The following is a 5,733-nucleotide window of genomic DNA, read 5'->3' on the forward strand; positions in this document are numbered from 1 at the left end:
CAGGTTGAACAACAGAACTGTCATTTTTTTTTTAATTTACCAAACTTCTGGGCAATCAAAAGTATAAGATTATTTTTTCATTGTTAAGAATGAAAAATGTCTTCACTTTCATCTTTGCACAGCTACTGAAGAGCACCTCGCAGTGGTGTCAGATTTTCATCCTTGGCAGGTCATTTTGGAAACAGTGAAATTGGAAATAGATTTAGTTTGTGCCTGTCAGTCTATGAGAGGACAGTGATATTTCAAGACCTACATAAATATTTATTTTCTTGAAATTGCCTATACGTGTCAATCTTCAACAGATGTTGACATTCACTTTTGTTTGGATTTCCTTATGGTAATTGCTGTGAGGTGGGATGGGGTGAAAAGAGTTTAGGGTAGAAAGGACCATAAGTCAGGCCACATAATGTTAATAAGCTTCCTTGGACCACATTTACTATGCAGTGGGGGATAAGTTAGAGTAATTGGCCCCACTTTTTCCTTGAAAAAGAGGAGGACTATTCGAATATCTCCTCCTCTAGCTTTCTATGCTTCCTTGAATCCTCTGCATGTCTGAGAGGTGCCATATTTGCAAAAGTTTAACTTGATAGTAAATTGAATTCTCTGAAATTGAAGGAAGGAGATGCCTTGGCAAGCCACGGAAGGCAGCATGGTGTGGTCACCGGGATAAGGTTTCCCATCTCAGTGTTATTTGTGAGCCTCTAAGTGCTCCTTGATAAAATGAGAATGATAAATGCAACCTGTCCCATAGGTAGTCTGAAGTCAACCCACAAAACGTTATTGCCCAGATCAGGTGAAGGATTACGGCCCAAGGATCTGGATATGAACTTCGCATGAGCGGTAACTAAAGATTTCCTCTTGGGAGGGACTTGTGGCCGCAAGTTATAATTATCAGGCATAGTGCTTTCCAAGCATGCATATGCACGCAAGTCACTTGGAAAGCCAGTTACAAATGCAGATTCTAATGCAAGAGGCCTGAGCAGAGGCCTGGGATTCTGTATTCCTCATAAATTCTCAGAGGAGCTGATGTAACCCTCGATAGTCTTTGGAACGGCTAGGCCCCTGTGAGCTTAGAATGTGGGTGCCAATTCAGATTCTGATACTCTTGGCTTGGGGCAGAGATGGGCAATGTCTTTTGTTTTTTATTTGTTTGTTTTCTACTGTTGTTGGGGTAGTATATTTTTAATTCCAGGACTGAAAACAATTGTGGTAGACAAAATAGATAGGGATTATTTTGGCTGCCGAGTTTGTATTTTGGGAGGCGGGAGATGGAGGGAAGATGCTGGGAATTAACAGGATTTAGAGCCAAAAACCCAGTCTCAAATGTTAGTTCTGTAACTTGAAATCTGCAAGACAGCCCTGAAACTCAGAGCTTGAGATTGAATGTCTTGGCCCTACATATTTACTGTGAGGATTAAATAAAATAGTACATGTGGCATGCTTAGGGCATTGCCATACTGTCTGGCCTGTGGTAAGCTCTCAAATCATGGTAGTTATTTTTGTCCCTTAAAAAAAAAATGTTGGGTGGTATAAATGGGATCCTGGGATGATAATTAGTCAAACACATTTGTTCATGATGCAAAGTACTGCAGTGACTCAACCAGACAGAGGCTCAAAGAAGAAAGGACAGTGACACATAGAAATAATTTAGCTCTCTGTGGAAGGGCACGCAGTGGCTGTGGGTCCTTCATAAAGGGATCCTGAATGAATGATGAGCAGCCAGGTGTGTGCAGTGGTGAGGCAGGCCCCAGTGAAGGAAGAGGAGGAGTTACTTCTCAACATGTTTAATCTGCATTGCTGTGCACAGAAGGCAGCAGTGACCTAAATAAATCCTTCATTAGAAGCAGAAACACACTGGCTCAGGCACTGCGCAGCAGAGCTCCGTGACAGGAGGGCGGACAGACGGGGCTTCTCTTATTACTCAGTGCAACTGAGTGGAAGAGGGGCCCCATAGCAGACAGGAGAGAGGAGCTGGGCTGCCCTGGGCCCACGCTGGGGTGCACGGCTTTGGCCCCTGCTCCAGGTGTGACTGAGCCTCTGAGAGGTACCATCTTAGCTGAAGAAGCTGAAGAAGCTCCCCTGGCTGGGGTGGACGGTCATCTATCACCCTGCAGATGGTGAGTACCCACAGATCTTTTGTGTTAACCCAGAATTGGTCAGGAAAGACACACAAGGCATCAGAGGCAAAACAGCCATGTACCATCATTTTGTTCTGTCTTACCATTTTGCAGATAGAGAAACTGAGGTAAGCAGAGAACAAGAACCCCAAGGTCAGGCCTGCAGGGACTGAACTCAGTCAGAAACATGGGTCTCCCAATTTGCGTCTCACAAACCTCCATACACATGGAAATCTGTCCTTTTTTGTTTGGGTACGGAGGATTGGAATAATTCACAGCTGAAAATAAACTTATACAAACCAAAGTAAATTGTTTCCCCTGAAACAATTTGGACAAATAGGGAGAGATGATTTGTCTCATTTCTTGAGCCAGATTGTTATGGACTGAATGTTTTTGTCCTCCCCAAATTCATAGGTTGAGACCCTAACCCTCCGTGTGATGGTATTTAGAGGTGGGGGCTTTAGATGATTAGGTTTCCATAAGGTTGTAAGGGTGGGGCTCCATTCTGACACGATATTGGTGTCCTTATAAAAAGAGGAAGATAAAACAGAGCTCACTGTATCTCTCTCTCTCATTCTCTCCACCATGTGAAGGCACAGCCAAAACGTGGCTCTCTGCAAGCAAGGAATGGGGTTTCATGAAGAACCACTTCTGCTGACACCTTGATCTTGAACTTCCAGCCTCCAGAGCTGTGAGAAATAAATGTCTGTTGTTTAAACCATCCATTGCACAGTATTTGATGATAGCAGCCCTAGCTGACTAGTACATGGTCCTCAGAATAATTAGTAAAGCAAAACAGTTTGGCTGGGACTTCCTCCATTGTGTGTCTTTCCAGGGGCAGCACTCAGATGCTTCCAGGTGTGGGCAGGTGACATCTATGTATGAAGCCGGCTGGCTGGTGGGAGACGGTGGCAAGCAGCTGTGTGTGTAGTTTGGCCAAAGAAGCAGGTGCTGCCAACTCTGGCAGATATTATCAGAGACCAGGGACCAGAGTGGTCTGATCTTCACATTTTTCAAAACTCAACTGTGGATATTTATGTGAAAAGTGCTGATTTTTAGGAATCTCATAAATGGATATAAGTTGCCAAGTAAAGTGAAGAAAAGGAAAAAATAAAAATAAAAAAGACTGAATGGCAAGTCTGCAAAGAGCAATGCCTAAGGTCTATGCTTTGCCCATAGGTGATCACTCAAACTCTTACAAGACATCTACGATGTTTCTAAAATTGTACTGAGTCCCTGGGGACACTGAAATAATCCCGTCCCTGTCCTCAAGGAGCACCTTATAATGTGGAAGATGCACGTGGAAGGAATGAATGACTAGACTTCGGAGTAGACATAGATCCAGCCATGGAAACTCAAGAGCCCAGAGGAAGGAGATGGGAGCTAGCAGAGGGTCAGGGAGGGCCTGGAAGGACCTCACTGCAAAGATCATGTTCAAACACAATCTTGGAGAAAACTTGGCCATTGCTCAGGAGAAAGTCCCACGGGAGCATTCATTCAGGGCAGTAGGAGAAAAAGCTAAATGGGGTACAATGAAAACCTCAGCCTATGCTAAGATGTGCTATGGTGAGCACAGGCCATGGCAGGTGCTGGTGTGGATGAGGCTACAGGAGCCACAGCTTGAGAGGCTGCAGTGCTCTCCCTAGAAATTTAGAAAGAGGGTAGAGGAGGCTGGGAGCGGTGGCTTATGCCCGTAATCCCAGCACTTTTGGGAGGCCAAGGTAGGTGGATCATGAGGTCAGGAGTTCAAGACCAGCCTGTCAAACATGGTGAAACCCCATCTCTACTAAAAACACAAAAATTAGCCAGGCGTGGTGGCATGTGCCTGTAATCCCAGCTCCTCAGGAGGCTGAGGCAGGAGAATTGCTTGAACCTGGGAGGCAGAGTTTGCAGTGAGCCAAGATCACACCATGGCACTCCAGCCTGGGCGACAGAGCGAGACTCTATCTCAAAAAAAAAAATAAAAAATGTAGAGGAAAAATAACCCTGGCATTGGGATGAAGCATATAGTCCTGAACTTAAACCTCAGCAGTGTCACTTCACTATGTACAAGCTCTGACTCGAGGAAAGTTAAGGCGTAACTTGGAAACTTTTGTTCAGCTTTGGCCCAGGAACTTTTTATTATCTTGCCAGGCATCATGAGAAACACCAGGGGTAGAGCAATGACAAAGTGGCATCCATGCCTGAAAGAGCTCAAGGGGAAAACTGGCATAGAAATAATACAAGTAGTATGCCCTAGTAGGTTTTGATTTTATATTGAAAACACTGTTGCAGTTCATATGATAGCACTAAATAAAGCAATAGTACATGGTTCTTTCCTCTGGCCCACATACATATACACACCACTGTGATTTCCATTTGTCCCTTGCTTGAAATGTTTTTAAAGTGTCATTCAAGTTGAATATTTCATTATACTGATGCTTCAGGTTCTACAAGTAAATTCGTATCTCATTTGCCTCTGACTCAAGCTTTACTTTAAACAGGAGATTCTGTTTTATCATCTTGCTAATCCTGAAATATTTAAATGCCATGTAATCTATCCAGAGAAACAACAACTAGATCGTGCACTCCACACAGCCCTCTCTGTAATCTCTTGTTATCTCTTATTATAATTACACTATCTTCAATTTAAATGCACTGGTGTATGTCAAGTTAATCCATCAGTGGCCTGGTCATTCGTTCTTTCTGAATGTTGATGCAAAATGATTTACATTCGATACTTTTAAAAAGTTATTTATTATTACTCAAATAAAGTAATGTCAGAAGAAGTTCAGGAATCATCAAGATGAATTACAGGAGCTCAGAGTGGGGAGGATGGTGATTAAGGGCCTGGGTTTGAATCCTAGCTGCACCCATACTGACTCTATATGACCAAGAGCAAGCCATGTGACCTCTATATGCATTTTCCCATCTGAAATATGGGGATGGTAACAGCACCAACCTCATGGGATTGTCATGGGGATCAAAGGAGATGTGACTGTGTGAAGTATTAAAGAATGGGGCTGGCGTAGAAAACTCCCACCAAATTTCAGTTTTTGTCACTGTCAGACTTTCATATCCCAATAGTTGATAAAGCTTCTATTCAGGTAATCAATAATTCAGACACATAAGATGCATATCCACAAAGTCTTCTTTGCTCGAAAGGGCCAAATCACCAGGGTAAATAGCGTGCTGAACTGGGAGATAGGAGCTAGGGTCTAGTCCCTGGTTCTGTCTTGACTTCCATGTGATGGTAAGCAAGACACAGGGCTACTCTAAGCCTTGTTTACAGAGTGAAACGATTGGGTCGTAAATTCTAGGATCTTATAAGATCAATCTAAAACATGAATGCTTTAGAGGATTGAGAAACATATGGGTTGATCACGTCAAGAGACCATGGCTCTCTTGGAATCCAAAATTTCAAGAGAATTTTCCAAGAGCTACGGAATCCAAAATTCCTAGCCAAAGTGATTACTGTTAAAAATTAACCACAAAGTTTTGTCACCAATGTGGGCATCTAACATTTTATAGGTTAAAGGTAGCACCATATATCAAACTTCTAAGCTACTGAGGTCTTCTTGATGGGGAGGGGGAAGAATACAGCCTTTAGTGGAAAAGAGGCTGTTTCCTTGGGTAG

The 5,733-nt window shown here is 43.2% G+C and overlaps 1 long non-coding RNA gene across 1 annotated transcript; it reads left to right on the top strand.

Moving 5' to 3' along the window:
- On the top strand, window positions 1-2,838 carry LOC134732715 (uncharacterized). Its single transcript, XR_010116151.1, has 2 exons — window positions 1-2,117; window positions 2,711-2,838. It is a non-coding gene; the product is annotated as an uncharacterized lncRNA (long non-coding RNA).
- Window positions 2,839-5,733: the final 2,895 nt, after the last annotated feature.

Source organism: Symphalangus syndactylus, chromosome 16 (assembly GCF_028878055.3).
Source record: "Symphalangus syndactylus isolate Jambi chromosome 16, NHGRI_mSymSyn1-v2.1_pri, whole genome shotgun sequence".
NCBI lineage: Eukaryota > Metazoa > Chordata > Mammalia > Primates > Hylobatidae > Symphalangus > Symphalangus syndactylus.